This window comes from Orycteropus afer, unplaced genomic scaffold (assembly GCF_000298275.1).
Source record: "Orycteropus afer afer isolate SDZICR_OR568_19922 unplaced genomic scaffold, OryAfe1.0 scaffold00026, whole genome shotgun sequence".
NCBI classification, from domain to species: Eukaryota; Metazoa; Chordata; class Mammalia; order Tubulidentata; family Orycteropodidae; genus Orycteropus; species Orycteropus afer.
Window position 1 is genome coordinate 8,206,290 of NW_006921613.1, and position 12,826 is coordinate 8,219,115.

General features: G+C 39.4%; 1 protein-coding gene across 1 annotated transcript in view; it reads right to left on the reverse strand.

The window, feature by feature from the left end:
• USP8 (ubiquitin specific peptidase 8) overlaps positions 1-12,826 on the reverse strand; it is a 71,859-nt gene that overhangs the window by 48,008 nt on the left and 11,025 nt on the right. The gene's annotated exons all lie outside the window — the stretch shown is intronic.

A 12,826-nucleotide genomic window follows, 5' to 3' on the forward strand; every position in this document is an offset into this window, starting at 1 on the left:
AATTGTGCTTTGGGTGCAAATTTATAGAGCAAAATTTGTTTTACATTCATCAGTTGGTGTACATTTGATTTCATGCCCTGATTACCCAACCATAACCCACTTTCCGTTCCTTCCTTCCCTGTGACCTCCCACCCTGTGCCCTTCTTAACTATGCACTCCTGTCTGTCTAGCTTTCCCTCCATGTGAATGCTGCCCCTCTGGTGCCCCATAGCTGATTCCTCCAAGGGGTGTATCTCCACAGAGTAGGTGGGTGCATTGTCCTGGGTTGGGTATTCTGCATGTAAGTCTTTCTACTGTTGGTCTGTGAGCCAATCCTTGGAAGTAAGTCCTATCCCAGGCCCAAAGGGTAATCCAGGGAGTCTTGGGGGTCCCACTGGACTCCATCCGACCAGTAATTTTAGTCATTATTGTGGCTACAAGCTTTTTGAAACACCAAATTCATTTCTAACTTATAACTGATCAGTTACAGTTGAATTTTAGTAAGAGGCTCAAGGATAAAATTGGTATTAATTCAGTCTCAGTAAGTTTGATCACAAATGTCATATAACCAAAACCAAGGTTTCTTCTCTCTCTCTCTCTCTCTCTCTCTCTCTCTCTCTCTTAAAGCCAGTCAAGATGCTATATATCTAGTCCTGATCTGTTGTTCTGAATACAGAGTAAGACCAACATTGCCTGCATCTTCCGGTTGCATTTTAAGACTCAGTCATTTGTGGCTCATGTCATTGATGATGCCTTAACAATGTAATTCCTGATGACAATGTGGATTACAAAAAGATTACTAGGGCTCCATTAAAAAGTTTTATGGTAATAATCTAGATATTTGAGAAGCTTACAACCTTCTCATTATGTTTTAGCACACAGAAAGCACATAACCAACAATAACAGAAAATAAATTGGACTTATCAACTAAGATAAAGCTTGTATTTATGTAAGATACATTCTTGTAAAATATATGAAAATATACTAGCTTTTCTCTGATGTATAAAAATTTTAGAGGCACTCAATGAATCACATTCTATCCATGCAAGGGTTTCTGCCTTTCCTGTTCCTTTACCAGCAGAGAAATAACTGAAATACTGCTAAAACACAGATGCTTCATATCAAAGCACTACAAAGCTTAGGAAAGTAACATTTTAAGTGAAAATCAGCTTTCCACACACTCACTGCTGTCAAGCCAGATCTGACTCATACAACCCCTCCCTGAGTTACCGAGGCTGTATCTCTATGGAAGTAGATTGCCCAATCTTCCTTCCGAGGAGTGGCTGGTGGGTTTGAACCATCAGCCTTCTGGTTAGCAGTCAAATGCCTTAGACGCCATCACCAGAGCTCCTAGACAGTGCTTTAAAAATTCCATAATCAATTCTATTTTTAAAATAAACATTTAGAAATGGCTGACTGAAGCCCTGCAGCAGGATATGTTCAAAATGAGCCTAGAACATCTATCACATGGAAAGGAAGCTATCAATTGTCAAAATAATAAAAATAATACAGAAAGAGTAACATCTGTTTCTGGAATGAGTAGCCGTGAGCTCTTACATGTGTAAGAAGCAAGGACAGGTAGCCTAAATCCAATCTGAAAGCAGGAAGGAAAAAACTTTAAGTCCCTCTTTCCTCCTGTTTGTTCTCTCAGTCTCATCTTACCCTTTACCTTGCCATTTGTCCCACTTCTTCACCCTCCATAAATCCACTCAAGTAAAGCTAATGTGTCTTGTACTTTGGAGCTTTAGTTGGCAAGTTGAAGTGAGATGAAAACATGGTCTCCATCTGACGCTGACTTCTGGCTTCTTTGCCTACTGGCTAGCTACCTAAGCCCTTTTACCAGGATTGTAATACCTCCCAATTTGGCAAAATTAATCCAAAACCATCCCTAACATGAACGTAAAAGAAAAAGGTAAGTGTATAAATATTTGATAAATATTCCCTAATGGTGATGCTTAAATTTATTTTCTGGCCATGTAACTAGGTCTGTTTGCTTCCTATTGTTGAAGGTACGAAGCCAGCCTATGCAGGCCACTAACGCAAAATTGTTTAGTGGAATCTGGAACTGGAATAGAAACATATATTCTAATGCCAGGTGACCAGGCAGAATTTAGGAGAAAATGTATTCCAAAGTGTTCAGGGCTTTTACCTTAAAGCTACAGACTATCCACCAAAACTCTGGAGAACGTATCTTTGAGGTCCTTTCTCAGAATGCTGACCTTACAAAATAGAAATCCTTACAGGTACAGATTTCAGAGACTGAAAGGTGGAGAGGAACTCTATGGTTGACTCATTACAAGAGAATTAGTATAGGACAGATGGGAGGGTGTTAACATAGAGGTGCTCTAGCATTTCTTAAGCTGCAAGAACTGAAGAAAAAATTCAAGCCTCAAGTTGTGATACTGAAAGATTCTATGGGTAAAATATTGAATGATGCAGGAAACATCTAAAGAAGATGGTTGAAATACACAGAGTCACTGTACCAAAAAGAATTGGTCAATGTTCATCCATTTCAGGAGATAACATATGATCAAAAACCAAGGATACTGAAGGAAGAAGTCAAAGCTGCACTGAAGGAACTGGCGAAAAACAAGGCTCTAGGAATTGAAGGCATGCCCACTGAGATGTTTCAACAAACAGATGTCACACTGGAGACACTTGCTTGGCTTGGCCAAGGGATTTGAGAGACAGCTACCTGGCCAAGTGACTGGAAGAGATCCATATCTGTACCTATTCCAAAGAAACGTGAGCCCACAGAATGTGGAAATTATCAAACAATATTAGTATCACACACAAGTGAAATCTTACTGAAGATCATTCAAAAACAGTTGCAGCAGTACACTGACAGAGAATCAGAAATGCAAGGTGGATTCAGAAGAGGACGTGGAATGAGGGATATCATTGCTGATGTCAGATGGATCTTGGCTGTCAGCACAGAATACCAGAAAGATATTTACTTGTGTTTTATTAACTATGAAAAAGGTTTTGATTATGTGGATCATAACAAATTATGGATAACATTGAGAAGAACGAGAATTCCAGAACAGTTAACTGTACTCGTGAGGAACCTGTACATAGATGCAGAAGCTGTTGTTCAAACACAACAAGGGGACACTGCATGGTTTAAAATCAGGAAAAGAGTGCATCAGGGTTAATATTTTCACCATACTTATTCAATCTGTATGCCGAGCAAATAATCCAAGAAGCTGGACTATATGAAGAAGGATGTGGCATCAGGATTAGAGGAAGGCTCATTAACAACCTGCGATACGCAGACAACACAACTTTGCTTGTCAAAAGTGAGGATGGCTTAAAGCACTTACTGATGAAGATTAAAGACTTCAGTCTGCAGTATGGATTCAACATAAAGAAAACGAAGATCCTCACAACTGGGCCAGTAAGCAGCATCACAATAAATGGAGAAAAGATTGAAGTGGTCAAAGACCTCACATTACTTGGTTCTACAATCAACACCAATGGAAGCAGCAGTCAAGACATCAAGTGACAGATTGCACTGGGCAGATCTGCTGCAAAAGACCTCTTTAAATTGCTGAAAAGCAAAGATGTCTCCTTGAAGACAACGGCATCCATTTGTTGAAACATCTCAGTGGGTATCCTGTCAATTCCTGGAGCCTTGTTTTTTGCTAATTCCTTCAGTGCAGCTTTGACTTCTTCCCTCAATACCACTGGTTCTTGATCATATGCCACCTCCTGAAATGGATGAATATCAACCAATTCTTTTTGGTACAGTGTCTCTGTGTATTTCTTCTGTTGTCTTTTGATGTTTCCTGCATCATTCAATATTTTGCCCATAGAATCTCTTTCAATATCAAAACTCGAGGCTTCAATTTTTTCTTCAGTTCTTTCAGGTTGAGGAATACCAAGTGTGTTCTTCCCTTTTGGTTTTCTAACTCCAGGTCTTTGCACATTTCATTATAACTGATTTTATCTTCTCAAGCTGCTCTTTGAAATCTTCTGTTCAGCTCTTTTATCTTGTCATTTCTTCCATTTGCTTTAGCTACTCTCCGCTCAAGGACAAGTTTCAGTCTCTTCTGACATCCATTTTGGCTTTTTTCTTCTTCCTTGTCTTTTAAATGACCTTTCGCTGTCTTCATGGATGATGTTCTTGATGTCATCCCACAATTCCTCTGTTTTCCGGTCACTGGTGTTCAATTCATCAAATCTATTTTTTAGATGGTTTCTAAATTCAGGAGGGATATAATCAAGGTCATATTTTGACTCTCGTGGAATTGTTTTAATTTTCTTCAGCTTCAACTTGAACTTGCATATGAGCAATTGATGGTCTGTTCCATTCAGCTCCTGTCTTTGTTTTGGCTGAAGATATTAAGCTTCTCCATCGCCTACTGCCACAGATGTAGCTGATCTGATTCCTCCATCTGGTGAAGTCACCATGGATAGCTGTCATTTGTGTTGATGAAAAAAGGTATTTGCAATGAATAGGTCATTAGTCTTGCAAAATTCTATCATGCGATCTCCAGTGTTATTTCAATCAACAAGGCCATATTTTCCAACTACTGGTGATTCTTCTTTGTTTCCAACTTTTGCATTCTAATCACCAGTAATAATCAACACATTTTGATTGCATGTTCTGTCAATTTCAGACTGCAGAAGTTGGTAAAAATTTTCTATTTCCTCCTCTCTAGCTTTGGTGGTTGGTGCGTAAATTTGAGTAGCAGTGGTAGTAACTGGTCTTCCTTGTGGGTGTATGGATATTATCCTATCACTGACAACACTGTACTTCAAGACAGATATTAAAACAGTCTTTGTGACAATGAATGGCACACCACTCCTTTTCAATTTGTCATTCCTGGCAAAGTAGATCATATGGTTGTCTGATTCAAAATGGCCAAAACCAGTCCATTTCGGGTCACTAATGCCCAGGATATTGATCATTATGCGTTCTATTTCCTTTTTGACAACTTCCTATTTTCCTAGATTCATACTTCACACATTCCGTATTCTGATTATTAATGGATGTTTGCAGCTGTTTCTTCCCATTTTGAGTCATGCTACATCAGCAAATGGAGGTCCCAAAAGCTTTACTCTACCCACATCATTAAGGTTGGCTCTACTCTGAGGAGGCAGCTCTTCCCCAGTCATATTTTGAGTGCCTTCCAACCTGAGGGGCTCATCTTCTGGCACCATATTGGACAATGTCTCAGGGCTATTCATAAAGTTTTCCAGTAATACATTAGACAGTGTTTCACTGCTTTTCATAAAGTTTTCACTGGTGGCCAATCCTTTGAGAAATGGATGCCCCTTTCTTCTTCGAAGTCTGTCTTAGTCAGGAAGCTCAGCTGAATCCTGTCCACCATGGGTGACCCTGCTGGTGTTTGAAATACTGATGGCATAGCCTCCAGCCTCACAGGAACATACAAGCTACCACAGTACAACAAACTGGTAGACAAGTGGTGGTACACAACATGAAGAGGAACAAAATATACTAAAGGTTTAAGAAGAATTCTCTATTTTCAAGAGATGTTCTCTATTTTCTAATATTTGCCATAGTAATTTTCACATATTTAACTTATACCCTTAAATGTTGTTGTTAGCTGCCATCAAGTCAGCCACTGACTCATGGTGAACTCATGCACAATGGAACAATATCCTGCCTTATGAGTGGATCATTACGATCCACAGAGAGTTTTCATTCGCAGATTTTTGGAAGGAGACTGCCAGACTTTTCTTTCTAGTCCATCTTCCTTAGTATGAAAGCTCTAATGAAATCTGTTCAGTATTACAGTAACACACACATCTCCACTGACAGCTGGGATTTGATCCTTGGTCTACTCCATTGTTGTTGTTGTTGTAGTTATGTGCCGTCGAGTCGGCCCCGACTCATAGCGACCCCTCCTTGGGTTTCCGAGGCAGTATCACTACGGAAGTAGGATTGCCCAACCTTCCTTCCGAGGAGTGGCTGGTGGGTTTGAACCACCAGCCGTCTGGTTAGCAGGCAAGTGTCTTAGCCACTATGCTACCAGAGCTCCCGGTCTACTCCATGGAAGGTGAAAATTCTACTACTGACTCATCGCTGCCCTCATACTCTTAAATACTCCATCTTAGTTACCTGTGGTAACGGTAAAAAGAGTAGAATAAATATTTTACATCTGTAATTTCATTGATTACAAAAATAAAACATAATTACAGTAAAAAAAACTAAAAGTAAAAATATACAGAAAATTATTTGAAATCCCAACTGTTCGTAATATTTTGGTGTATGTTTCCACATATTTTATGCTGTTGCTGTCATCAAGTGCTGTCAAGTTGGTTCTGACTCAGAGTGACCCTATATACAAAATGAAACATTGCACAATCAGCCCCATCCTTAAAATCTTTGCTATGCTAAGGCCCAACATTGTAGCTACTTTGTGAATCCATCTCATTGAGGGTCTTGCTATTTTTTGCTTACTCTCTACCAAGCATGATATCCTTCTCCAGGGAATGGTCCTTTCTGACAACATGACCAAAGTGCATGAGATGAAGTCTGGCCATTCTTATTTCTATAGAGCACTCCAATTACCCTTCTTCCAAGACAGATTTGTTTGTTTTTCTCACAGTCCATATTTTCAATATTTTTTGCCAATTCCACAATTCAAATGCATCGATTCTTCTTCAGTCTTACTTGTCCAGCTTAACATGCATGTGAAGCTACTGAAAATATCACTGGCTTGAGCCAGGCACACCTTAGTCTTCAAAGTGACATCTTTGCTCTTTAACATTTTAAAGAGGTCTTCTGCAGCAGATTTACCCAATGCATTATGTCATCTGATTTCTTGACTGCTGCTTCCATGGATGTTGGCTGTGGATCCAAATAAAATTAAATCCCTGACAACTTCAATCTTTTCTCCATTTATCATGATGTTGCTTATTGGTCCAGTTGTGAGGATCTTTGTTTTATGTTGAAGTATAAGCCATACTGAAGGCTCTACTCTGATCTTCATCTGGAAGTGCCTGAAGTCTTCATTTTCAGCAAGCAACACTGTGTCATTTGCATACTGGTGGTTGTTAATAAATTGTCCTCCAATCCTGGTGTCATGTTCCTCACAAAGTCCAGCTCCTCAGAGTCTTTGCTCAGCCTATAGATTGAATAAACATGATGCAAGGGTACAACCCTGACATATACCTTTCCTGATGTTAACCCATGAAGTATTTCCTTGTTCTGTCCAAAGGACTGCCTTTTGGTCTATGCATAGGTTCCACATGAGCACAATTAAGTGTTCTGGAATTCTCATTCTTCACAATTGTGGTATAGAGAATTACTTGGTATAGCTCTTCTGGCCATAGTCTTTGTGACTCCTACCAGACTACTGGGTGGAACTATGAAAATGTAAGGTGCTTGTGGGCCATCAAGAGAATAGGATAGCTTGTTATTAATGTAAATATCGTACATGGACCCCTTGTTGGGATGTGACCATGCAAACAAGGAATATAGAACCCTAATGTGGAGACTGGACAGTTCTGTCACTCTACTAGGTTTAAAATGGCCCTCCCAGAGGCAGAAGTGGGGGATCTCATTACCATCAAGACAGAGAGCAAATGAGATATGTCCTTTCGCTGGGATGACTGCAGAGATGGAGCAGTAGAGGCAGCAGAACCAAGTGAGACAGAGCAGTGGGCTTGCTGTCCCATGGAGCAAGAAAGCCATGTGCTTTTGGGCAGGAGGCTTGTTGGCAGAGTGGGGTGCACTGATCAGCAAAGCTAAAAGAGCCTTGTAACACTTGCCTGAGCAGAGCAGAGGCTGGGCTACCATGATTGTATCCTGAAGAACTGTATCCTGAGCATTCCCAACCTGAACTGTAACGTGTTATTTCCCTAATAAACACCGTAATTGTGAGTATCATCACCTTGCTCTGTGTGGTCACTGCAACAAATTATCAAACCCAACAGAGAAGTACAGTGTACCATGGGAGGGATGGTTGATATCACAATCAGTATAAAGGTTCGAGGGTAGCGCCATATGTGACTTCCTTCTCATAGTAATCAGCCCTGAGTTGCTGATGGCAATTCTCTCTCTCGCTTGTGAAGTTAGAGGAGGTCGGAGAATGCAGCCCCCTTGCCCTTTCAGCAGCAATTGTTGTTGTTGCTATGTGTCATCGGGTCAGACCTGACCCACAGTGACCCCTCCTTGGGTTTCCAAGGTGGTGTCACTAGGGAAGTAGATTGCCCAACCTTCCTTCCATGGAGTGGCTGGTGGCTTTCAATCACCAACCTTCTGGTTAATAGTCAAATGCCTTAGGCACTGTAACACCAGAGTGTATTCCTTCCATCTCCTTTTTATGCTTCCTGAATCTTTCAATATTTTGCCCATAGAATCCTTCAAGGCTTGAATTTTTCTTCTGTTCTTTCAGCTTGAGAAATGCATGTTGTTGTTGTTGTTATTTGCCGTTGAGTCAGCCCCGACTCATAGCGACCCCTCCGTGGGTTTCCGAGGCAGTATCACTACGGAAGTAGGATTGCCCAACCTTCCTTCCGAGGAGTGGCTGGTGGGTTTGAACCGCCAGCCTTCTGCTTAGCAGGCAAGTGCCTTAGGCACTATGCTACCAGAGCATAGACAGTTTTTATTTCTTCCACAGAAGTCCAACCATTCTCTACAGGTCTCCTAATTTATTTAACCTTCCCCCAACTTAACTAGTTTATGAATATTTTCCACAGCATTTAATATTATACAATATCCTCATTTATAAACTACATATAGCATTCCAAATTCAGGAATGGAACATACTTTAACCAACCCCTATTCTACTTATAGGAGTTCTGGTAGCATAGTGCCTAAGACACTTGACTGCTTACCAGAAGGCTGGCGGTTCAAACCCACCAGCCACTCCTAGGAAGGAAGGTTGGGGAATCTATTTCCATAGTGATACTGCCTCAGAAACCCAAGGAGGGGTCACTATGATTTGGATCTGACTCAACACCAGTAGGTATTCTACTTATGTTGTTGTTAGGTGTCGTCGAGTCATTTTTCAACTCATAGCGACCATAAGCACAGCAAAACAAAAAACACTGCCCAATCCCATGCCAGCTCCATGATTCTTGCTATACTTGAGCCCATTGTCAAAGCCACCATTCAATCTATCTCGTTGAAGGCCTTTCCTCTTTCGTCGACCCTCTAGCTTACCAAGTATGACATCTTTCTCCAGGGAATGGTTCCTTCTGACAACATGACCAAGGTAGGTGAGACAAAGTCTGGCCATTCTCGCTTCCAAGGAGCATTCCACCTGCACTTCCTCCAGGACAGATCTGTTAGTTCTTTCAGCAGTCCATGGTACTTTCAGCATTTTTCGCCAGCACTACAACTCAAAAGCATCAACTCTTCTTTGCTCTTCCTTATTCACTGTCCAGCTCTCACATGCGTATTTTCAGGCAACTGAAAATACCATGGCTTGTGTCAGGCTCACCTTAGTCCTCAAGGAGACATCCTTGCTCATCAGCACTTGAAAGAGCTTCTTTGCAGCTGAATTCCCCAGTGCTATATGCTGTCTAAAGTCCTGACTGCTGCTTCCATTGGCGTCAACTGTAGAACCAAGCAATGTGAATTCTTTGACAACATCAATCTTTTCTCCATTTATAGTGATGCTGCTTATAGATCCAGTTGTGAGGATTTTTGTTTTCTTTATATTGAGATGTAATCCATACTGCAGACTGTGTTCTTCAATCTTCTTCAGTAAGTGCCTCAAGTCATCCTCACTTTCAGCAAACAAAGTTGTGTCATCAGCGTATCACAGGTTGTTAATGATTCTTCCTCCAATCCCGATACCACGTTTTTCTTCATCTAGTCCAGCTTCTTGGATTATGTGCTCAGCATACAGATTGAATAAGTAAGGGGAAAGGATACAAACGTGACGCATTCTTCTTGATTTTAAACCATGCAGTGCCCCCTCATTCTGTTCGAAAGACAGCCTCCTGATCAATGTACAGGTTCCTCATGAGTAAAATCAAGTGTTCAGGAATTCCCATGCTCAATGTTATCCACAATTTGTCTTGATCCACACAATCAAATGCCTTTGCACAGTCAATAAAACACAAGTAAACATCTCTCTGGTATTCTTTGCCTTGAGCCAAGATCCATTTGACAGTAGCTATGATATCCCTTCTTTGACGTCCTCTTCTGAATCCAGCTTGCACCTCTGGAAGTTCTCTGTCAATATACTGCTGCAACTGTTTTTGAATTATCTTCAGTTAAGATCTTACTTGTGTGCAATATTAATGATATTGTTCGATAATTTCCACATTCTGTGGGATCACCTTTCTTTGGATTGAGTACAAATATGGATCTCTTCCAGTCAGTTGGCCAGGTAGAATAATCTACTTATAGATTATTCTGAACAGTTGCTCTTACAAACAACATGATGCTACTACATAGACCCTAGTTGATACATTTCGACCCATGTCTACATAAAAATTGCTGATAAATCCAAAAACGCCCAATAATGTGATGTATGACGAGAGACTAACAACTGACTGGCTCCAAATGGCAAAGGCTGCTAAGAGCCTGGTTAATGGAAAAAGGCAAACTGAGAGCTTTATGATGCAGATAATAGCCAGAATGGGAAAACCGAAAGATTTATCCAGGCTGATATATTTCTCTACAAGTCTGAATTTTTTTTCACTAAAACTATACTCATATGTTCCTTGAAAATCTTGTGGTTGAATTCTTCAGCAAGCAAATCAATAAATGTGTAATAATTCACATTTAAGTTATCTAGGTAAAACAAACATCTTTATATAACTCCTTTTATTCTTATAAAATTAACCTAACTGGTAATTATGTATACAACAGCTTGCTTATAAGGTTTTAGAAAACTTCTAGTACAACAGGATTTGACTGTGAGATGTATACTTTTTTGAAAAAAATGTGCAATGTACATGTGAAGAGAATTTTTTGCTGTGTATAGTGTCAGAGCATTAAACACATTAGATTACAATGACAAAGGCAGAATGCTTTTTGCAGTCAACAAAATTTTCTATAATGAACTGATACTTATTTTTCCTTTAAGAAAATTAATTTTCCTCATCTTATAGAGGAAATCAATGAGAAAATGATTCAATATTTATATATTTACTTTTTACACAATATCTCATGCATAAAAAATGATTTACTCTTACTAAACCCACTGCCGTCGAGTAGGATCCTATTATAACAACCCCTCCTCAGGTTTCTGAGGCAGTGTCACTATGGAAGTAGATTGCCCCATCTTCCTTCTGAGGAGTGGCTGATGGGTTTGAACCTCCAGCCTTCTGGTTAGCAGTCAAGTACCTTAGGCACCAGAGCTCCCTTACTCTTACTGTGAAATAAAAATAACATCTTAATTGTCTATACTGAAACAGTGCAATGAATTCTGTTAAGCAGATTCTTTATTCGAATATTAAGATTTTACATTTTTTAAGTCATATTTTATTTTTATAAAAATAATTAATCATATCCATACAATAGGATATTATTTAGCAATAAAAAAGAATGAAGGACTGACAATATGATACAACATGGATGAACCCTGAAACGATATGCTAAATCAAAGAAGCTATAGTCACAAAAGACCCCATATTGTATGTCCATTTATATGAAATGTCTAAATAATGTCCACATAGACAAACCTATAGAGACCAAATGTAAATTATGGCTGCCTACAGTTGGAGAAAAAGGAGCCCTAGTGGTACAGTGATTAAGGACTCAACTGTTGACCAAAAGGTCAGTGGTTCGAACTCACTAGCCATTCCACAGAAGGAAGATGTGGCAGTCTGCTTTCATGAAGATTACAGTCTATGGAGCAGTTCCACTCTGGCCCATAGGGTGGCTATGAGTTGGAACTGACTTGACAGGAATGGGTTTGGTTTTCATTTTAGAGCTAGGAAGCAGGGGTTTGGGTGATTGACAGCTAAAGTGTACAGAGGTTCTTTGTGGGTGATGAAAATGTCCCAAAATTAATTGTGGTGATAGCTGCACAACTCTGTGAATATATTAAAAACCACTGAATTATATACTTTATTTATTTATTTATTTTACATTAATGAATTATATACTTTAATGGGTGAATTGTATGGTATGTGAATTATACCTCAATAATTATGATTTTTTTTTTTAGATAAAAAATTAAACTGTAAGACCTCATTCACTTATAAATTGGCTCACAATATAAAAAAGTACAAACATCAACTTATATGAGAGAAAGGAACTAAGGCCCAGAAGATAATAAAGAGGAATAAAGATCTACTGTCAGTCATAGCATGATTAAGGAAAAACTAGGCAAATCCAAGAGAAATCATCTATTAATGGGTATCCCAAAGATTAGGAGAAATTCTACCCTACTTAGCTGAGTAACTGGCTAAAGATCAAAGAATGTTAATTCTAAATGATATCATCCATAGATTAACAGGAGCCTTGGTGCCACAGTGGTTCAAGTGCTAAAATGGCAACCAGTAGGTCAGAGGTTTGAACCCTCTAGCTGTTCTGTGGGCAAAGATGTGGCAGTCTGCTTCTGTAAAGATTTACAGCCTTGGAAATCTTACGCTCTACAGTTCTACTTTGTCCTGCAGCGTCACTATGAGTCAGAATCAACTCCATGGCAGTGAGTTTAGCCCCTTAACATATTCCAGTCCCAAGATTAGTAATTTCTGAAAAGGACAAAGGGAATACTTTAGTTAAAGATAATTTCTAATTAGAGAATATGATTCCTTTAACTGTAATAATTAACTGATCCAAGAATAAAAAATCAGGTAGGAAAAATACCAAACTGAAAATATAAACTGAAACACACTGTTTTATAATTTGTAATCATTTTATAAGGCTGATAAGCTATTCACAACAAATACTGTAACTAGTTATTTT